At 46.0% G+C, this 23,392-nt stretch overlaps 4 non-coding genes across 4 annotated transcripts; 3 read left to right on the plus strand and 1 right to left on the minus strand.

Moving 5' to 3' along the window:
• The first annotated feature begins 5,469 nt into the window (after nucleotides 1–5,469).
• On the plus strand, nucleotides 5,470–5,542 carry trnar-ccu (transfer RNA arginine (anticodon CCU)). Its single transcript has one exon. It is a non-coding gene; the product is annotated as a tRNA-Arg (tRNA).
• Nucleotides 5,543–6,884: 1,342 nt separating this feature from the next.
• On the minus strand, nucleotides 6,885–6,957 carry trnar-ccu (transfer RNA arginine (anticodon CCU)). The gene has a single exon. It is a non-coding gene; the product is annotated as a tRNA-Arg (tRNA).
• A 4,678-nt stretch (nucleotides 6,958–11,635) lies between these two features.
• trnar-ucu (transfer RNA arginine (anticodon UCU)) lies at nucleotides 11,636–11,708 on the plus strand. Its single transcript has one exon. It is a non-coding gene; the product is annotated as a tRNA-Arg (tRNA).
• Nucleotides 11,709–21,064: 9,356 nt separating this feature from the next.
• Nucleotides 21,065–21,137, plus strand: trnar-ucu (transfer RNA arginine (anticodon UCU)). The gene has a single exon. It is a non-coding gene; the product is annotated as a tRNA-Arg (tRNA).
• Nucleotides 21,138–23,392: the final 2,255 nt, after the last annotated feature.

Here is a 23,392-nt window from a genome sequence, read left to right on the forward strand (position 1 = left end):
AACAAATAGTATCCTTTGCAAGCCGGATCGGGAGTCTCGCATGGTGTGTTGCCTGCCCGGTGCCAGGGTGCGAGACATCTCTGACCGGCTTGAAAGGATATTGGAGCGGGAGGGGGAGGATCCAGTTGTTGTGGTTCACGTTGGTACCAACAACATAGGCAAGACTAGGGTGGAGGACCTGTTTGGGCATTACGAAGCACTAGGCAGGAAATTGAAGCACAGGTCCTCAAGGGTCATAATCTCCGGATTACTGCCCGAGCCACGTGCCAATTGGCATAGGGACAAGAAAATTAGGCAAGTAAACACGTGGCTAAGGGATTGGTGTGGGAAAGAGGGATTCCACTTCATGGGGCATTGGCATCAGTTTTGGAACCGGGGGGATCTGTACCGTTGGGACGGTCTCCACCTGAACCGATCAGGTACCAATGTTCTAGCGAAGAGGATAAATAGGGTGGTCAGTAGGACTTTAAACTTCTGAGTTGGGGGGAAGGGAAAGTGAAAGCGACAGGGAGTATGGAGGTAAATGGAAAGATAAGCAGCGGGATAGCATGTTTCCAGGCGGATTTAAAATTGAGGCAGACTGAGAATGCAGAAAAAAGCAAGGATAACTTAGGACATATGACTTCCAACATCTCTAATGATAAGGAAGTTAGCATTAAGGCACTTTACCTGAATGCTCGTAGCATTCATAACAAAGCCGATGAATTAATGGCACAGATAATAGTGAATGATTATGATGTAGTAGGCATCACAGAGACTTGGTTACAGGGGGGTCAGGACTGGCAGTTAAACCTCCATGGTTTTTCAACTTATCAAAAAGACAGAGAGGTGGGCAGAGGGGGTGGGGTTGCCTTGTTAGTTAAGAACAAAATTAAATCTATGGTATTGAATGACATCGCGTCGGATGATGTGGAGTCTGTGTGGGTGGAATTGAGGAACCACAAAGGCAAAAACACCATAATTGGAGTTGTGTACAGACCTCCTAACAGTGGTCAGGACCAGGGACGCAACATGTACCGGGAAATAGAGAAGGCATGTCAAAAAGGCAAGGTTACATTGATCATGGGTGACTTCAATATGCAGGTGGACTGGGTAAATAATATTGCTAGTGGATCTAAAGAAAGGGAATTCATGGAATGCTTACAGGATGGCTTTTTGGAACAGCTTGTCATGGAGCCCACAAGAGAGCAGGCTATTCTGGACCTAGTCGGTAAAAACAATGACTGCAGATGCTGAAAATCAAATACTGGATTAGTGGTGCTGGAAGAGCACAGCAGTTCAGGCAGCATCCAACGAGCAGCGAAATCAACGTTTCGGGCAAAAGCCCTTCATCAGGAATAAAGGCAGTGAGCCTGAAGCGTGGAGAGATAAGCTAGAGGAGGGTGGGGGTGGGGAGAGAGTAGCATAGAGTACAATGGGTGAGTGGGGGAGGAGATGAAGGTGATAGGTCAAAGAGAAGAGGGTGGAGTGGATAGGTGGAAAAGAAGATAGGCAGGTCGGACAAGTCAAGGAGACAGTAAGTGAGCTGGAAGTTTGAAACTAGGATAAGGTGGGGGAAGGGGAAATGAGGAAGCTGTTGAAGTCCACATTGATGCCCTGGGGTTGAAGTGTTCCGAGGCGGAAGATGAGGCGTTCTTCCTCCTGGTGGTGAGGGAGCGGCGGTGAAGGAGGCCCAGGACCTCCATGTCCTCGGCAGAGTGGGAGGTGGGAGTTGAAATGTTGGGCCACGGGGCGGTTTGGTTGATTGGTGCGGGTGTCTCGGAGATGTTCCCTAAAGCGCTCTGCTAGGAGGTGCCCAGTCTCCCCAATGTAGAGGAGACCACATCGGGAGCAACGGATACAATAAATGATATTGGTGGATGTGCAGGTGAAACTTTGATGGATGTGGAAGGCTCCTTTAGGGCCTTGGATAGAGGTGAGGGAGGAGGTGTTGAAAAAGTGCTTTGCAATGAACCAGACTCTATAAAAGATCTTAAAGTAAGGGAACCCTTAGGAAGTAGCGACCATAATATGGTAGAGTTCAGTCTGGAGTTTGAAAGGGAGAAGGCAAAATCTGATGTAATGGTGTTACAGTTGAATAAAGGTAATTATGAGGGCATGAGAGAGGAACTGACTAAAATAGACTGCAAGCAGAGGCTAACCGGGAAGACACTAGAGCAAAAATGGCTGGAGTTTGGAGGTATAATTGAGGACACTGTACAGAGGTTCATTCCCAAGAAAAGAAAGATTAACCGGGGAGGGATTAGACAATCTTGGCTGACAAAGGAAGTCAGGAAATGTATTAAAGAAAAAGAGAGATCCTATAAAGTGGCTAAGAACAGTGGGAAATCAGAAGATTGGGAAGGATACAAAAGCAAACAGAGGATAACAAAGAGTGTAATAAGAAATGAGAGGATCAAATATGAAGGTAGGCTAGCCAGTAATATTAGAAATAATAGTAAAAGTTTCTTTCAGTACATAAGAAACAAACGACAGACAAAAGTCGACATTGGGCCACTTCAAACTGATGCAGGGAACCTAGTGATGGGAGATAAGGAAATAGCAGAAGAACCTAACAAGTACTTTGCGTCAGTTTTCACAGTGGAAGACATGAGTAATATCCCAAAAATTAAAGGGTGTCACGGGGCTGAGTTGAGTATGGTTGCCATTACGAAAGAGATAGTGCTAGAAAAGTTAAAAAGTCTTAAAAATGATAAATCTCCTGGCCCCGATGGGATACACCCTAGAGTTCTGAGAGAGGTTGCTGAGGAAATAGCAGAGGCATTGGTTGAGATCTTTCAAGAGTCACTGGAGTCAGGAAAGGTCCCGGATGATTGGAAGATGGCTGTAGTAACCCCCTTGTTCAAGAAAGGATCAAGGCAAAAGATGGAAAATTATAGGCCAATCAGCTTAACCTCGGTTGTTGGTAAAATTCTAGAATCCATCATTAAGGATGAGGTTTCTAAATTCTTGGAAGAGCAGAGTCTGATTAGAACAAGTCAACATGGATTTAGTAAAGGGAGGTCATGCCTGACAAACCTGTTGGAATTTTTTGAAGAGGTAACAAGTAGGTTAGACCAGGGGAACCCAGTGGATGTGGTCTATCTGGACTTTCAAAAGGCCTTTGATAAGGTGCCACACGGGAGGCTGCTGAGTAAGGTGAGGGCCCATGGTGTTCGAGGTGAGCTGCTGGGATGGATTGAGGATTGGCTATCTGACAGAAGGCATAGAGTTGGGATAAAAGGTTCTTTTTCAGAATGGCAGCCGGTGACGAGCGGTGTCCCGCAGGGTTTGGTGCTGGGGCCACAGCTGTTCGCATTATATATTAATGATTTGGATGAGGGAACCGGGGGCATTCTAGCAAAGTTTGCCGATGATACGAAGTTAGGTGGACAGGCAGGTAGTACTGAGGAAGTGGGGAGGCTACAGAAGGATCTAGACAGGTTGGGAGAGTGGTCCAGGAAATGGCTGATGGAATTTAACGTGAGCAAGTGCGAGGTCTTGCACTTTGGCAAAAAGAATAAAAGCATGGACTACTTTCTAAATGGTGCGAAACTTAATAAAGCCAAAGCACAAAGGGATCTGGGAGTGCTAGTCCAGGATTCTCTAAAGGTAAACATGCAGGTTGAGTCTGTGATTAAGAAAGCGAATGCAATGTTGTCTCTTATCTCAAGAGGGTTGGAATATAAAAGCAGAGATGTACTACTGAGACTTTATAAAGCTCTGGTTCGGCCCCATTTGGAGTACTGTGTCCAGTTTTGGTCCCCACACCTCAGGAAGGACATACTGGCACTGGAACGTGTCCAGCGGAGATTCAAACGGATGATCCCTGGAATGACAGGTCTAGCATATGAGGAACGGCTGAGGATACTGGGATTGTATTCGTTGGAGTTTAGAAGATTAAGGGGAGATCTAATAGAGACGTACAAAATAATACATGGCTTTGAAAAGGTGGATGCTAGAAAATTGTTTCTGTTAGGCGAGGAGACTAGGACCCGTGGACACAGCCTTAGAATTAGAGGGGGTCATTTCAGAACGGAAATGCGGAGACATTTCTTCAGCCAGAGAGTGGTGGGCCTGTGGAATTCATTGCCACGGAGTGCAGTGGAAGCCGGGACGCTAAATGTCTTCAAGGCCGAGATTGATAGGTTCTTGTTGTCTAGAGGAATTAAGGGCTACGGGGAGAACGCTGGCAAGTGGAGCTGAAATGCGCATCAGCCATGATTGAATGGCGGAGTGGACTCGATGGGCCGAATGGCCTTGCTTCCACTTCTATGTCTTATGGTCTTATGGTCTTATGGGAGGGCTGTGACTGCGAGGGTGACCAGGGTCGGGGACGTGCTGGATGGTGGGGGCCTGGGCTGGACGCTGCCGCAGGATATAGCGAGCAGGGCAGCGGGAGACGTCCGGTACGTGGCCACCACCATCCGACACCTTAAAACGACCGTGCTCGGACCCCACGTAGTGCCCCAGTTGGAGGATGCTCAGGTGTGCGGTGGGATCCCGTCTGCACTCACTCCTGCCCGGACGGAATTTCACATTGGCCCCAGGGTCCTGTACTTCCTGCGGGAGACTGTGCCCCACAACCTGAGCTGTCTCTGGAGTTTTAGTTTTGTCCCTTTCAGGGGTGTATCACACAGGGCCCTGTACAGACTGCTGCTGCACACCCTCATCCACCTCCCGGACACACCCTGGCGTGCCCATTTACCACCGGGCGGTGGGGACCATCCTCAGTGAAGGGCTCTCTACATGGGAGTCTTCCCCCTTTCTCACGTGGATCTGGGGTGGAGGGTATTGCACGCGGCAGTCCGCAGATTGTGGTGGTTCACGGACTCCCAGCCCAACTGCTTGTTCTGTGGTACTGTGGAGTCCATGGAACAGGACGCTTGCACTCCCTTTTGAGCTTTCTGGGAAACCTTCTCCTCCGTTTCTGGTTGGACTTCAGCCCCACACTCCCCATCATTGGGCACCCAGTGCCGAGGGGGGAGGGTTGGTCAGAGGATCTCCTCGTGGGTCTGCTCCTCGGCCTGGCCAAACTGGTTGTTAGGGCCGATTGCCTGACCCTCTTCCGTGGTTACGTTCGAGCCCGGGTGTCCCTGGAGAAGGAGCACGCAGTGTCTACCAACATCCTTGAGCTGTTCAGAGAGTGCCCTCCCCCTCACTGTTTGGTCACACAGCATTGCCCTTTGATGCTTGTCACTGGCCACTCGGCTGTTTCCTTTCTTCCTGGTGGTGGGAATTGAATAAAGATTTGTCCATCTGTTGTCTTTCACTGTGTCTCACACCTGCACACACACAACATGGGGGCTGGGGAAAATATAAGCACTACCACAGTTAGGCAGCAGTGCGGGGGTAAAGAGAAAAACATATATAACCAGGAGATTTAGAATCCCCTCAGTCCAGGGCACTGACTCTGTGCTGGCTGAGCCACAGTCAGTGTGTTCTTGGAAAACAAAACTTAAAAGCTGCCATTTTAGCACCACACATGTGGCCCGAGTGGCCTAATGGATAAGGCACTGGTCTCCTAAACCAGGGATTATGGGTTCAAGTCCCATCTGGGGTGTCTGACTTTTAACCCTTGTCTTCATGGCTGATCTTCGTCCGAGGTCAAGTCAATTTCTCATCTCATCTGGATAAGTCCCCAGGTCTGTGTTGGGTTGGTGGGACCTTGTGTCAGAAAAATACAGAATGTTGAGGATATGCAGGATACAGGGGTGAATCGTCTGAAAGAGACAGCACAGTCACAATGGCTGAAAACCTGCTGAGATTCTCCTGGGGATGGCATGGTAGCTCAGTGGCTGGCAGGACTGCCTCACAGTGTCAGGGACCTGGCTTTGATTCCTCCCTTGGGTGTCTGTTTGTGTAGAGTTGGCACATTCTCTCCATGGGGTACTCCGGGTGCCTTGGTTTCCTCCCACAGCCCAAAGATGTGCAGGTTCGGTGGATTGGCTTTGGGGAATGCAGGGTGAGAGGATCGGGCTTGGGCCTGGATGGGATGGTCTTCAGAGGGTCAGTGTGGATGTGATGGGCTGAATGGCCTCCTCCCACCCCACTCTAGGGCTTCTCTGAACAAGTTTGGAGCAGATGGTCAAAGGCCCAGTCAAGGCTTCGTGAAGGGACTGGCATCCAGGTGTGTGTCCCTATGCTCCTTTTCCCTGATCTTCCCGAATGTTCAAATCAACATCATCACATTAAAGACATTTTGTTTCTTGCCTTAATGAGAAGGGATTTGCCTTCAAGAGCACAAAGGTTTTGGATGTTGTCTCTTGAGGTTTGCTGATGAAACCGTTGATGTGCAAGGCCAGCTGCAGATAATGGCAGAGACACTCTCCAGTGGTGACTGTCAGCGTTACCAGTCATGAAGACTTCATCCAAGAAACTGACGGTGATCTTGACCGCAGTCTCACCACGGCCTGCAAATCACAGTCGGCTTAACCAGACTCAAGAACTAAAGAGAAACCAAGAACATCTCACCGATATTACCATGAAGGTTGGTCACAGCAAAGGATCAACGGCGAGAACGCAAAAACACATTTCATATCTCTCTGTGCTGGAACTTTCTGCTGTCTTTCTCTACTGAAATAATATCCAGCTGCTTTATTCTTCCTACCAAAGTGTATGACCTCACACGTTCCAACATTGTTTTTCATTTGCTAAGTTTTTGGCTACTCCCTTAACCCATCCATCTCCCTCTGTAAACTCTGTGAGTCAGCCTCAGCAGTTGCCTTCCCACAAATGTTTGTCCAATCTGTGGATGCGGCACTCCAAGTTCTCCAATGATGGCCTAACTACCTCACATCTCCATCATAAGGTCACATGGGCTGCCACATCCCATCAAATGAATGCCGTCATGGGGATGTTTGCAAAGTGGATTAAAGAGCGAGGACACACAAGGAAAAGTCCAACACCCCAGATGGGACTTGAACCCACAATCCCTGGTTTAGGAGGCCAATGCCTTATCCATTAGGCCACTGGGGCTGCACAGTAAACACAAAAATAGCAGACTTTAAATACTGCACCCTGACCACTCATTGTGGGTTTTTCTGAGTTATATTCTTTCACTGCACTCTGGGGATCCAAGATGGCGGTGATCTCAGACGATCATGTTGCAGAGCTTTGCACCACAGCACAAGGGGGACGAATTTCTATCCCACCCAATCCGGACCATCACGATATCCTGGGACTCTGAAAAGGTTGTGGAGTCCCAGGACATTGTGAAAAATCAACGTACCTGCGTTTTCATCGTCCAGGGATGTTGAAGAAGGGAGGAGCAGTTTCCGGGGCCAGGCCCCCGGCCCAGCCTGCAGGATCCTCGGACTCGATTACCGACCAGGCCCTGGGGAAGGAGCTCACAAAATCTCGCGAGATGTTGGGGAAGCAGATAGAGGTGAAGCTGGCCCCGATCTCGATCATGCTGCAGAAGCATGAACAGCAGCTGGGAGACCTGGAAAAGAGGACGGATGAGGTTGAACACACAGTCACAGTGGTGGAAGCTGATACCAGTTCCTCTAAGGATAAGATCCAAGCATCGGAGGCTGAGGGGTGACCTTACAGAGGTTTATAAAATTATGAGGAGCATGAATAGGGTAAACCGCCAAGGTCTTTTCCCTTGGGTGAGGGACTCCAGAACTAGAGGGCTTAGGTTTAGAGTGAGAGGGAAAAGATATAAAGGACACCTAAGGGGCAACTTTTTCAGGCAGTGGGTGGTGTGTGTGTGTGGAATGAGCTGCCAGAGGAAGTGGTGGAGGATGGTACAATTACATTGTTTAAAAGGCATCTGGATGGGTATATGAATAGGAAGAGTTTGGAGGGAGATGGGCCGGGTGCTGGCAGGTGGGACTAGATTGGGTTGGGATATCTGTTCGGCATGGACGGGTTGGACCGAGGGTGTGTTTCTGTGCTGTACATCTCTATGACTCGATGACTGGAAGTGTCAGTCTGAGTAAATCCATTGTCTAGCTCCTGGCAATGTGACCCCATTGGATGATGTGAACCCAGCTCATGACCCCTTTGGCCAAAGATATGGAACATTCTGGAAGGTCAGGGAAAAGAAGGATATGAACACACACCTGGATGCCAGTCCCTTGGCAAAGCCTTGACTGGGATCTGCAGCAGAGCTCTGACCATCTGCTCCAAACTTGTTCATAAAAGCCCTAGAGTGAGGGGGACAAGCCATTCAGCCCATCAAGTCCACACACAGCCTCTGAAGAGCATCCCATCCAGGCCCAATCCCTCTCCTCTCACCCTGCATTCCCCAAATCCAATCCACCGAACCTGCACATCTTTGGGCTGTGGGAGGAACACAATGCACTCCGAGTACCCCAGGGAGAGAATGTGCAAACTCGACACAAACAGACACCCAAGGGAGGAATCAAAGCCAGGTCCCTGACACTGTGAGTCACCATGCCAGCCCCAGGAGAATCTCAGCAGTTCTTTCCCCATTGTGGCTCTGCTGTCTCTTTCAGGCAATTTCGACCCAATCCTGCAGATCCCCGACAACTTTGTGCAAGTTCATGTTGGACAGCACTTCCCATCAACTGAATGCAGACATGGGGATGTTTATAATGTAGATTAGAAGTCAAGTTCAACAAGGACAACCTATGAAATTTAGCTACTCAGGATAGTGTTAGGAGCCCAATATCTTATCCATTAGGCCACTGGGGCTACATGTCTGCTGTTAAACTGGCAGACTTTAAATACTGCACCCTGATGGCTCATATTGTATGTTTCTTATTTTTATACTCTCACTAATTGTTTTTTACACCATCCATCTCATGTTAAAAAATTGGCTGCTTGATAAATCAATCTCGCTTCCCATTTGTCCCCAAACGGACAGACAAGAAACCAACCAAACTCCAACATTGCACAACTCACATCTGAGGAAAATGGTGCAGACAGGAAAATAGCAAAGGGTTCAATGTTATTTTGTGCAACGCTTTCAAGATATTTGCAGTTAGTGGGGAGGAAGTAGGTGGAGATGTTGCAAAAAGTTGCAGTGAGGACAAATGCTTTCTTTGGTTAGACAGCACTTGGAATACTGCGTCCAGTTCTGGTCGCCCTATTATAGGAAAGATGTGGATGCTTTGGAGAGAGTTCAGAAGAGGTTTACCAGGATGCTGCCTGGACTTGAGGGCCTATCTTATGAAGAGAGGTTGACTGAACTCGGACTATTCTCATTGGAGAATAGGAGGAGGAGAGGGGACCTAATTGAGGTATACAAGATAATGAGAGGTATGGATGGAGTTGATAGCCAGAGACTATTTCCCAGGGCAGAAATGGCTAACACCAGGGGGCATAATTTTAAGTTGGTTGGAGGAAAGTATAGAGGGGATGTCAGAGCCGGGTTCTTTACACAGAGAGTTTTGAGAGCATGGAATGCGTTGCCAGCAGCAGTTGTGGAAGCAAGGTCATTGGGGACATTTAAGAAACTGCTGGACATGCATATGGTCACAGATATTTGAGGGTGCATACATGAGGATCAATGGTCAGCACAACATCATGGGCTGAAGGGCCTGTTCGGTGCTGTACTGTTCTATGTTCTATGTAGTATGTTCTAAATCAACAGAATCTTAGCGGGCATTCAGCCCATTGTGGCTATGCTGTCTCTTTCAGACAATTCTCCCCAAGATCTCCCAAATCCTGGAATTGCCTTGTGCACGTTTCTATTACACATCATTTGCCATAATCTCAGCACAGGCACAGTGATTTTGAACAGAGTAGTTGAAAAATGCAGTCAATTTGGATCATGATGAAGTTGGCATGGGACAAAAGTCAGCTACAAAGACCAAGCTTAAAACGTGAGCAGCCCAGAGGGAATTTAAACTCACAATCCCACACTTTGGAGGACAGTGGTTTACCCAATATGCTACTAGGGCACACAGAGCCATTTGCCAGTGTAAAGTCTTGGCATCATTAGAGTATTACATCCCAGCATGTTCCAACATCTCAAATGACATGTTGAGGGATACACTAAAGTTTCGGGCAGCTTCTGCCAAGGTGTAACAGGGAAACAACACGGTCTCAGGTCTTTCTGACAAATTATCACATCATTCTTTCAATTCTCAGACCCTCTTGGTGCCTGACAATGAACAGTGATCGGTTCCTGCCCAAGTACAAAATGCCTTTTTGTTCACAACAATACAGAAGCTTTGAGAAATGTCAACATTCCAATGTTTTGTTGGTTCTTATCTCTCTGCATAGACTGTACACAACTGATTTTGAATCAAGGAAAGCATACCAAACGCCTTCTTCACTCTCCTATCGATCCCCGACTCTACTTTCAAGGAGCTATGAACCTGCACTCTCAGGTCTCTTTGTTCACCAACACTCCCTGGGACATTCCCATTAAGTCTATAAGCCCAGCTAAGATTTGCTTTCCCAAAATGCAGCACCTCACATTGATCTAAATTAAACTCCACCCATCACTCCTCAGCTCATCGGCCCTTCTAATCAAGATCCCGTTGGAATCTGAGGGAACCTTCTTTGCTGTCCACTACACCTCCAATTTTGGTGTCATCTGCAATCTTACTAATGATACCTCATAATGATAATAACATATATATAAATGACGGAAAGTAGTGGACCCAACACTGATTCTTGTGGCACTCCATTGGTCACAGGGCTCCAGTCTGAAAAACAACCCTCCACCATCATCCTCTGTCTCCTACCTTTGAGCCAGTTCTGTATCCAAACAGCTAGTTCTCCCTGTATTCCATGAGATCTCACCTTGCTGATCAGTCTCCCATGGGGAACCTTGTCGAACGCCTTACTGAAGTCCATATAGATCACATCCACCGCTCTGCCCTCATCAATCCTCTTTGTGACTTTTTCAGAAAACTCAATCATGTTTTTGAGTCATGATTTCTCCAGCATTTTCTCTCTTTCAGATTTCCAGCATTCACAGCATTTAGCTTTTATTGGACAGCTTGCCATTTCACTTGGCAATGAAAAACATTTTGTGATTTACACATGAAAGAACTGAAACTAACCTGGTCATTCTAAAAGATGAGAGACTTCACACACAATCCAGATTTTTTTCAATATATAATTTCAGTGACATCACACTCTAAACGTTTGCCATAAATTCTGTGTCTTACAATCTTATACTCCACAACCACCTGACGAAGCAGCAGCGCTCCGAAAGCTAGTACTTTGAGATAAACCTGTTGGACTACAACCTGGTGTTGTCTGATTTTTCACGATGATTATTCGAAACTTGCACAAGGTAATTGCAGGAATTGGGAGATCTTGGGGTGAACTGTATGAAAGAGACAGCACAGCCACAATGGGCTGAATGCCTGCTATGATTCTGGTGATTTGTCCTCAATGCAGCTGTTTTGCAACATCTCCACTTACTCCTTCCTCACTAACTGTAAATATCTTCAAGGTGCTGCACAAAATAACATTGAGCCCTTTGCTATTTTCTCGTCTGCTCCATGTTCCTCAGAATTGAGTTGTGCAACATTGGAGCTTGGTTAATTTCTCGTTTGTCCGTTTGGGGACAAATGGGAAGTGAGATTGATTAATCAAGCAGCCAGCAATTTAGCATGAGATGGTCGGGGTAAAAAACAATCAGTGAGAGGATAACACTCAGAAACACACAGTATGAGAGGTCGGGTGCAGTACATAAAGGCTGTGAATTTCAGCCTGCCATGTGGCCCCAGTGGCCTAATGGATATGGCACTGGCTTTCTAAGCCAGGGATTGTGGGTTCGAGTCCCATCTGAGGTGTCAGTCACTTGCCCTTCTTCAACTTGATTTCTAATTTACTTTGGGAAAATCTCCATGTCTGCATTCAGTTGATGGGAAGTGGTGCCCAACATCTTCTTGCACAAGTTTTGCAGGATTGAGGTGAATTGTCTGAAAGAGAAAGCACAGTCACAATGGCTGAAAACCTGCTGAGATTCTCCTGGGGATGGCATGGTGGCTCAGTGGGTAGCACTGCTGCCTCACAGTGTCAGGAACCTGGCTTTGATTCCTCCCTTCGGTGTCTGTTTGTGTCGAGTTTGCACATTCTCTCCATGGGGTACTCCGGGTCCTTTGGTTTCATCCCACAGTCCCAAAATGGACAGGTTCGGTGGATTGGCTTTGGGGAATGCAGGGTGAGAGGATAGGGGTTAGGCCTGGCTGGGATGCTCTTCAAAGGGTCAGTGTGGATGTGATGGGCTGAATGGCCTGCGCAACTCACGCGAGGACTTTTCTGAACAGGTTTGGAGCAGATGGTCAGAGCTCCACTGCAGGACCCAGTCAAGGCTTTGCTAAGGGTTTAGCGTTCAGGTGTGTTTTCCCCCTCTCCTGTCCCTCATCTTCCAGAATCTTCTGTGGCTTTGGCCAATACGGTCATGAGCTGGGTTCACATCATCCAATGGGGTCACACCAATACCCTTCACTGTTGTCATGCCAGGAGCTATAAAGTGGATTGACTCAGGCTGACACTTCTCCAATATACAACCCTCAGTCTGGTTGGAACTGGTTCTTCTTGAATCTTTGTAGCTCTTTGATCTTAGCTGCATGGTTCTCTCGAGCCGATAGCTGCTGTTTAATTTAGTTTGGCCAATTTTCTATCAGGTCAAATTTCTCCAGCTGAGGATCAATTGAGAATGCCTGATTTTGTTGTCATGGTCATGTGACCACACAGGATTGAGATCAGCTGCACTCTGAAGGGTTAAACAAAATCAAACATTCAAATACCATTTGAGCCCACAATCTCTGGTTTAGGAAGTTAGTGCCTTACCTATGAGGTAACTGGTTTCCAACAGATAGACCTATCTGTCTGTGGATACAGCAACTTCTCTTTTGGTTGTGTTGGTATCAGACTAAGCTATATTCAGTCAATGTTACCACTTGAACCCCAGATTACCTGTATGTTTGGTATTTATGATAAGGTCCAATATGTCAATGGAAATGATTGAAATCTGGGTGTTCAAGGTTGGAACTGATGGGGCTGTGGCTATGCATTTGGGCCCTTACCTTTCTTAGTCAAGGTATTGAATACAATTGCAAGGAGGCTATGATGGAGGTGTGTGGTAGTTAGGCCATCGTTGGAGAACTTGGAGTGCCACATCCACAGATTGGACAAACATTTGTGGGAAGGCAACTGTTGAGGCTGACTCACAGAGTTTACAGAGGGAGATGGATGGGTTTAGGGATTGGCCCAAAAATTTAGCCAATTGAAATACAATGTGGGAACATGTGAGGTCACGTAAATTTACCCCCCGTCTGGAGCTGATATATTGGGATCCCTATGAATGCCCTCCACCAATGATTCAATCCTCACTGTAAAAAGCAGTGGGGAAAGGGAACAGACCTGCCGGCTGACCCAAAAAATGTTAAAATTGCTTGATCACACCCTGTTTGTGATGATTGCAGTGAGAGGGTCATTATGGAGACCCTTTACCCATCTTATAAAAACTTCGCCCAAAACAAACCGCTCCAGAGTATAGAAAAGGTACGGCCTCTCAACTCGGTCAAGCGCCTTCTCTGTATCTAGAGAAATCACCAATCCCTACATTGACCTTCCCTTTTTTAAGAATACGAGAAATATTGGCCTCTCTCAGAGATGGCGGGAGACAATCATGGCTGTATGAGTCATTAAACATGTTGAACATCGGGCCTGACAATATGTTTATAAATTCCTTCTAGAATTCGCTGGAAAGTCCATCAGGACTGGGTGCCTTTCCACTCTGAAGCTGCTTCACAGCCTCCTGCACCTCTCGCTCTGATAAGGGGACATTGAGAAAAGACTCTTGTTCAGGGGTCAAACCCAGGAGCTCCAGATCCTGAATAAAGCCTGTATTTTGGCCCGCCCCTCCTCACAAACCTCAGACTGGTATAACTTAGTGTAAAATCTCTGGAATGACACATTAATCTTTTTGGAGTCACACGTTCGGTTCCCAGACCCTTCCCTAATCACTGTAATGGCTTGAGGGGCGCTCTTTTACCTAGCGAGATATGCTAAGTATTTGCCAGACCTGCCTCCATGATCATATAACCTCTGCTTTGCAAAATTAAGCTCATTCTTTGCTGTCTGTGTGAGCACGGAATTCAATGCAGACCGCAGCGCCGCAATCCTCTGGAACTTGACCAACGAGGGCCTGTCAAAGTAGGCCTTCTCAGCTGCCTTCAACCATGCTTTGAGGAGACGTTGCTGCTCACCCTTCTTCCGCCTCCTACTGGCAGAGTAGGAAATAACTGACCACTGTCATAGGCTTTGGCAATTTCCAAAAGGAAGGATTGGCTACGAGCCGAGCGTGAGTTAATGTCGAGGAAAGACCAAAATTCCCGAGACAAATGCTCCACAAACGTATTATCCTTGAGGATAAAAGGATCCATTTGCCAGTGCCTTGGACCCACTGTAACGTCCTTAATCTTAACCAACAGGTACAGTGGAGTGTGATCAGAGATGGTAATATTACCGATCGTACAAGGTGCCACCAAGTCCAGGGTTGCCACGGGGATTGGAAAAAAATCAATCCTGGTGTGACATCTGTGTGGATTGGAGAAGAAAACCGTAAAATCCCTGCCTGTAGGGTGGAGACACCTCCAGATGTCCATCAACCCTCACTCCACACACAGATCCACTCATTGTTTAGTTTGTACAGAGGATATCGGGGGTGGGGGCTTTGGGGAACCTCAGTACTGTGGGATCCATGAGACAGTTAAAATCTCCCCCTATAATGATATGCCAGGACTCCAGACTGATCAATTCAGAAAACAAAAAGTTGAGGGGATGCACTGGAGGACAATAACATTTAAACACCATATTTTTCCCATTTATCAATGCTATAAGAATTACAAACCTCCTGTGTGTGTGTCTTTGACACACTCTAGTAACTTAACCTGGAGATTCCTCCTCACCAATACAGCCACTCCCCTACTTCTGGTATTAAATGATGTGAAGTAAACCAGATCAAGGCCATTCTGCTGTAGTTTCAAATGCTCCCTGTCATTCAAGTGCGTCTCCTGAAACAAAGGAATATCCACTTTCTCCTTTCTAAGACTCAAAAGTACCTTCTTCCTCTTAATTGGTGAGAGACTTCCCTTGATTCCTGAAGAAGGGCTGATGCCCGAAACGTCGATTCTCCTGTTCCTTGGATGCTGCCTGACTTGCCGCGCTTTTCCAGCAACACATTTTCAGCTCTGATCACCAGCATCTGCAGTCCTCACTTTCTTCTCGACTTCCCTTGATATTCCAGGTTCACCATTCAATCATGTCATTAGCCATAATCTTCTGCAGTAACATTTAAATTCCAGAGAGGAGGAACACGAACCACAAATCACTGAGCCTTAGTGTCATATGATCCATCAAATATACAAACTACATGAACTGAAACCACTACAATTGACAAACCTACAAAACTATCAAAGATTAAAAGCAATACAAACCACCATATAAAGTGCCAATGGCGCTGAATAGGGGAACTCACCTCCTGCCCAAAGGGGTCAACTACCCATCGCAAACTGCGCATGAGTGGGCATCAAGCCATCCCAAACAGTTTCCCTCCTTCTAGCTAGAGCCGTACCACAAACACAAGCAGAATAGAAAGTAAATATACCATAGAATAGAAATATGAATAAAGAGAAAAACATTTCAGATCGATGGGGTAAATACCCCACCTATCCTCTGGTATAACTTCACTTAGAAATTGAAAGTACACATCTCAACCGCCACCAAACACAGTTTAAACCGGATTATTACCAATTGGGAAAACAAGGAAAAGAAAGCTCCAACTGGACTTCCTCAGTTTCTTTAAAAAACAACAAAGACATAACCAAACAACACTATTTGTAGGTACTAAATTGTTCAGATTCGGTTAATTTGTCCACAAAGTCTCTTGCCTTCTCCGATGAATCAAAGCGATGTACGGATCCATGTAAGGTTATCGGAGCACCGCCGGATACCTCAGAGAGTACTGGATCCCAAACTCCCTCAGTCTTCTCTTGGCAGAAACATTATCCGTCAGGGGGCGGGAATTAAACAGCCAGGGCTGACAAAGGAAGTCAGGAAATGTATCATAGGGAAAGAGAGAGCCTCCAAAGTGGCCAAGAGCACTGGGAAATCAGAAGATTGGGAAGACGACAAAAACAAACAGAGGATAACAAAGACATAGAAATAGGAAGGAGAGGATCAAATATGAAGGTAAGCTCGCCAGTAATATTAGAAATGATGGTTAAAGTTTCTTTCAATACATAAGAAACAAACAAGAGGCAAAAGTAGAAATTGTGCCATTCCAAATTGATGCAGGAAGGCTCGTGAAGGGAGATAAGGAAATGGTTGAAGAACTTGGTCAATACTTTGTGTCAGTCTTCACAGTGGAAGACATGAGTATTATCCTAACAATTAAGGAGAGCCAGGGGGCAGATTTGAATATGGTAGCCATTACAAAAGAGGAAGTGCTCAAAACGCTAAAAGGTCTAAAAATTGATAAATCTCCCGGCCTCGATGGTCTACATCCGAGAGTTCTGCGGGAGGTGGCTGAGGAAATAGTAGAGGGTATTTTCAATCTTTCAAAAATCACTGGAATCAGGGAAATTCCCAGATGATTGGAAAATCACTGTTGTAAACACCTTGTTCAAGAAAAGATCAAGATAAAAGATGGAAAATTATAGGCTTGTTAGCCTAACCTTGGTTGTAGGTTAAATTCTAGGATCCATCATTAAGGATGAGATTTCTAAATTCTTGGAAGTGCAGGGTTGGATTAGAACAAGTCAGCATGGATTTAGTAAGGGGAGGTCATGCCTGACAAACCTGTTAGAATTCTTTGAAGAGGTAACAAGTAGGTGAGACCAGGGAAACCCAGTGGATGTGATCTACCTAGATTTCCAAAAGGCCTTTGATAAGGTGCCTCACGGGAGACTGCTGAGTAAGGTGAGGGTCCATGGTGTTTGAGGTGAGCTACTGGCATGGATTGGGGATTGGCTGTCTGACAGAAGGCAGAGAGTTGGGATAAAAGGTTCTTTCTTGGAATGGCAGCTGGTGACAAGTGGTGTCCCCTAGGGTTCAGTTTTGGGGCCGCAGCTGTTCACTTTATATATTAATGATCTGGATGAAGGGACTGGGGGACATTCTGGTGAAGTTCACCAATGATGCAAAGTTAGGCAGACAAGCAGGTCGTTCTGAGGAGATGGGAGGCTGCAGAAAGATTTAGACAGTTTAGGAGAGTGGTCCAGGAAATGGCTGATGAAATTCAACCTGAGCAAATGCTCGGACTTACACTTTGGAAAAAGGAATACAGGCATGGACTATTTTTTAAACGGTGAGAAAATTCTTAAAGCCAAAGTACAAAGGGATCTGGGAGTGATAGTCCAGGAATGTCTAAAGGTTGACTTGCAGGTTGAGTCAATGGTTAAGAAAACAAATGTAATGTTGCCATTTATCTCAAGAGGGTTGGAATGTAAAAGCAGTGATGTCCTTCTGAGACTTTATAAAGCTCTGGTTAGGCCCCATTTGAAATACTGTATCCAATTTTGGGCTCCACACCTCAGGAAGGACATACTGGCACTGGAGCATGTCCAGCGGAGATTCACACGGATGATCCCTGGAATGGGAGGCTTAACATACAATGAACAGCTGAGGATCCTGGGATTGTATTGATTAGAGTTTCGAAGGTTGAGGGGAGATCTCATACAAATTTACTAGATAATGCATGGCTTAGAAAGGGTGGATGCTGGGAATGTGTTTCCATCAGGACCCATGGGCACAGCCTGAGAATTAGAGGGGGGTCAATTTAGAACGGAAATGAGGAGACATTTCTTCAGGCAGAGAGTGGTGGGCCTGTGGAATTCATTGCCGTGGAGCGCAGCAGAGGCCAGGGCGTTAATTGTCTTCAGGGCAGAGATTGATAAATTCTTGATCACGGAAGGAATTAAGGGTGAACGGTGAGAGTGCCACAAAGTGGCGTTGAAATGCCCATCATTCACGATTGAATGGGGGGGGTGGACCCGATGGGCTGAATGGCCTTACTTCCATTCCTATGTCTTAGGCTCATCATCGTAAGGTTTTCTTTTCTGGTTTCCCACCGCTGAGAAGTCCTGGAAAGGCATGAGCTTAGAGCCCTCGTAAATTAGGGCCTTCAGATCCTTCCCCTGGATTAGACTACCTACAGTGTGGAAACAGGTAACACTATGGGCAATTTAACATGGCCAATTCACCTTTGTACTGTGGGAGGAAACTAGAGCAATGTGCAGACTCCACAATTCCCAAAGCGGGAATTGAACCTGACACCCTGGTATTCTAAGGCAGCAGTGCTAACCACTGAGCCACCTGATTCTGGGAGCTGCCACAATGCTCTCCTTAGCTCTGTAGTTCATACAGTTTTTGAGCAAAATAAAATGTAGTTCTGCAAATTCAAATTCACCCCACAAACTTATATGTGCTTGTAAGTGTGTGTGTGTGTGTGTGTGTGTGTGTGTGTGTGTGTGTGTCTGTGCACATGTGTGCGTGCGCGCGTGTGCGTGTGTGCGTGTGGGTGTGCGTGTGTCTGTGCGTGTGCATATATGGGGTGGGGGGGTGGGGCTGTTCTGAGTGTCAACAGACAGGAGTGTTCCCTCCCAGTCAGAGAACACTTCAGCAATTCGGGACATTCGACCTCGGACCTTCCTCCAAGGGGGACTTCGGGACAGGCAACAATGAAAAGTGGCCGAGCAGAGGCTGATCTCCAAGTTTGGTAACAATGGAGATGGCCTCAACTGGGACATTACAGGTGACCCCATTCAACTACACACACACACACACACACACACACACACACACACACACACACACACGTACACACACACACATACACACACACACACACATACACACATACACACACACTTACACACACACACACATACCCACACATACACACACATACACGTATATACATAAACACAAACACATACACATATGCACATACACACCCACATACACACACGTACACGTACATATATACACACACACATATATACATACATACACACCCACACACACACAGCCACACACATGCATACGCATATTAACACACACACATATACACACACACACGCACCCACACACACACATGCACACATATATACACACACATTCACATGCATAAACACATATACACACACAGATACACACCCACACACACAAACACATCCACACACAGATATACATACACACACATATATATACACACACATATGCACACACACACATGCACACGCACATATACACACAAATACACACCCACACACATATACGCACACATACACTCACATATACACCCACACGCACATATACACACACCCATATACACACACACATATAAGTTTGTGTGATGAACGTGTACTTACAAAATTACATTTTACTTTGCTCAAAAACGATATGAATTCCTGTGAGATGCTGTAAATCTGTTTATTAGATTAGAATCAGTCTGACCATTGTGGCACAGACAGTCTGACACAGGGAAGCTCACACCTTCAATGCATCATCTGGGCCCACACGACACCAATTGTTAAAGTTCACTTGAGAATGTAACTTTTGATAAAAGTTCTGCAATTTACATATGAAAGAACGAAAACCAACCTGGCCATTCTAAAAGATGAGAGACTTCACAAACAATCCAGATACAATTTCTCAAGATACAATTTCAGTTGCATCACACTGTAAACATTTGCTATAAATTCTGTGTCCTGCAATCTTATTCTCCACAACCACCTGATGAAGGAGCAGTGCTCCGAAACCTAGTGCTTCCACATGTTCGACTCTAACCTGGTGTTGTGTGATTTTTAAATCTGTCATTCACCCATCTCCTGACGGTTGAGCATACATCTCAAGGTCAGGACAGCGGCCCTCCGCAGGGATACAAATCGACTCCTTCTTTGGTCGCTCCACGATGGATCTCTCTGATGACTGTTCCCGTTCGTTGGTTGGCTCATTGGGATCATTGCTGACATCTTGGAAGAATTCCTGGAGTCTCATTGGTCTGATGAATTCCTCACAACTTTACTCAAGTATTCTTGTTGGTGATGGGGACAAAGGGAGACTAAATCTGATTTGCATTTCAACTTGAATTTGTTAAAAAAGTATTGAAACAGTTTGTAACATCATTTGGAAATGCATACAGTGGTTCTAAATCAGTTGTGTACAGTCTATGCAGAGAGAAAAGAACCAACAAACCATTGGAATATTGACATTTCTCAAACCTTCTGTATCGTTGTGGAAAGAAAGGCATTTTGGACTTGGGCAGGAAACGATCTCTGTTCATTGTCAGGCACCAAGAGGGTCTGAGAACTGAAAGGACGATGTGATCATTTGTCAGAAAGACCTGAGACTGTGTTGTTTCCCTTTTACACCTTGGCAGCAGCTGCCTGAACCTTTAGTGCGTCCCTCAGTGTGTTGTCACAGATCTGGGAGTGTGCTTGGCTGTCACACTCATTTGAGGTCAACTGTTCCCAGTGGTCTGCCAATATAGTGCCCTCATGGCCTAATGGTTATGGCACTGGCCTCTGAAATCTGGGATTTCAGGGATTTCATTTTTAAGCCTGGTCTTTGCAGTGGCTGATTTTCATCCCATGTCAACTTCATCTCAATCCAAATTGACTGGATTTTTTAACTACTCTGTTAAAAATCATTGTGCCTGTGTTGAGATTATGGCAAATGCTGTTTAGTAGAAACTTAAACAAGATAATTCTGGGATTTGGGAGATCTTGGGGTGAATTGTCTGAAAGAGACAGCACAGCCACAATGGGCTGAATGCCCGCTAAGATTCTGTTGATTTGTCCTCAATGCAGCTTTTTGCAACATCTCCACTTCCACCTTCCCCAGTAACTGCAAATATCTTCAAGGTGCTGCACAAAATAACATTGAGCCCTTTGCTATTTTCCTGTCTGCTCCATTTTCCTCAGACTTGAGTTGTGCAAAGTTGGAGTTTGGTTGATATCTCATCTGTCCGTTTGGGGAGAAATGGGAGGCGGGATCAATTTATCAAGCAGCCAACAATGTGGCATGAGATGGAAGGCGGAAGAACCAATCAGTGAGAGTACAACACACAGAAACACACACGATGAGAGGTCAGGGTGCAGTATTTAAAGGCTGCCATTGGCAAAGAGCAAGTGGGGCCCCAGTGGCCTAATGGATAAAGCACTGGCCTTCTAAGCCAGGGGTTGTGGGTTCAAGTCCCATCTGGGGTGTCTCTGTGGCTTATCCTTTATTTCTAAACTATTTTGGAAAAATCCCCATCTCTGCATTCAGTTGATGGTCAGTGGTATCCAACATGATCTTGCACAAGATTTTCAAGGATCTGCAGGATTGAATGTTGAAGGTGGTGATCAAGTGGCTGCTGTTTCTGGATGGGGACGAGATTCCTGAGAGTGCGGTTGGAGAGGTTGCTTTTGGAAGCCAGCTCTCATCACACTCTCATCAACAAACCAACACTTCAACACTGATCCCTCCAGAACATCGGATATTACTGACAGAGAATACCCTTGCCAACGTTTATAGGTGCACCATCGACAGCATTCTGTCTGGATGTGTCACTACCTGGTTTGGCAACTGTACCATTCAAGATCGGAGACAATTACAGAGAGTGGTGAACTCAGCCCAGACAATCACAAAGGCCAACCTCCCATCTATAGAATCCATCTCCCAGGCCCACTGTCAAGGAAAGGTCTCCAGCATTCTCAAAGATCCATCCCACCCTGGCAATGTTTTTCTACAACCTCTACCATCGGGGAGAAGGTACAGAAGCCTGAACACACGCACCAACCAGTTTTGAAACAGTTTCTACCCTACTGTTGTTAGAATACTGAACGGTCTCACAGACTCTCAATACTCGCCTGTACCTGTGTTTTTGTTCATGCTGCTGTTTCCCTATTATTTACTTATCTATGCTACTGAACTCTGTGAGCTGCCTGTATTGCTCACAAGACAAAACTTTTCACTGTGTCTGTCATTACTTGCAAACCAAATATTTTCAACGAATCTTCCACCTTTAGGGTGACTGTTATCTTGGTCCAACTCATCGAATTTAAGTATAAATTTTTGCGTATGGAATAACTTTATTTCACCTGCATTTTATCCTGTTAAATACCAAGAGGACAGTATAGAAGTCAAGCAAGCTCAATGTTTGTACAGCCAACATTGAAGGAATGGTCCCAGAAAGACAAGAACAAATGGGTCAATGCTAATTCCTGCATCAGTGAGGAAACGAACAACAGATGAGTCGACTGTGGTGAAACAGACATTTGACTGTTTAATTTCAGATCAATGAATCTTCGAATGTGACTGTATATACTGAAGCCCATCATGTCAATGCTGTCTCTTTGGGAGAGCTGAGAAATTAATTCCACTCCCTTTCGCTCCAGTTTATCAAACGTTTGTTTCCACATGTATCAAACTGACTTGGTAATGTTTTAATTCCATGATCAGCCATGTAGAGTTTTAAAGATATTAGGTCAGAGATTAACTTAATTTCAATGGAGATAATGCAGTGAGAGGGTTTTAATTGGAGAGAATGTTTAAATTGAAAGTATCCCCAGAAGGGATGTAAACCACAGGCAGTAGCTTAGAAGATCAGAGATGGAGCTGTTAGGTCACTGGGACAACACGTGCTTCTGGGGCCATGTCAGGAGAATTGATCCCCTCAACCTTGGTTGTGTTCATGTCAGAACAATGCTGCACTCTCCCAACATTTATGTTCACCAACATTTCACGAGTTTCATCCCACCATCAAACTCACCATGGACTAATGTTTAGTATCTGTCTCATTCATGGACACATGCATCTCCATCAAGGATGGACACCACAGCACCTCACTCAACCACAAACCCACCCTCAACATATTAAAACAGACGTCCCCTCTGTACAAGCCGTACACTTACACAGGATCTGTTCAGGTGACGGGGAATGTGAGGGGCACTTGGAAGTACACAAGGATGGCCTGATAAGAATGTGATACGATGCTTAACTCATCAATCGCCAGTTCTGACATGCCCCAGGGAGAAACTGCAATGACCTCCTCAGGAGACAGACACGAGCTGTAACCAACAGGGTACCCTTCATTGTCCAGTACTTACCAGGAGCTGAGAAACTACGTCACATTCTCCACAGCCTGCAACACATTATCGATGAGGATGAGCACCTCGCCAAGACCTTCCCCACCCCTCCACTTCTCACCTTTAAACAGCCACCAAACCTTAAACAGACCATTGTTCACAGCAAACTGCCCGGCCTTCAGGACAACACCAAACAACCCTGTCACAGCAGACACTGTAAAACGTGTCAGAGTGTCGCCATGGATACCGACATTACACATGGGGACATCTCCCACCATGTACGCGGCAGGTACTCACGTGACTCGGCCAATGTTGTCTATCTCATACGCTGCAGGGAAGGATGCCCAATGCATGGTACATTGGTGAGACCGAGCAGAGGCTACGGCAACAGA

Source organism: Chiloscyllium punctatum, chromosome 18 (genome assembly GCF_047496795.1).
Source record: "Chiloscyllium punctatum isolate Juve2018m chromosome 18, sChiPun1.3, whole genome shotgun sequence".
Taxonomy (NCBI): Eukaryota; Metazoa; Chordata; class Chondrichthyes; order Orectolobiformes; family Hemiscylliidae; genus Chiloscyllium; species Chiloscyllium punctatum.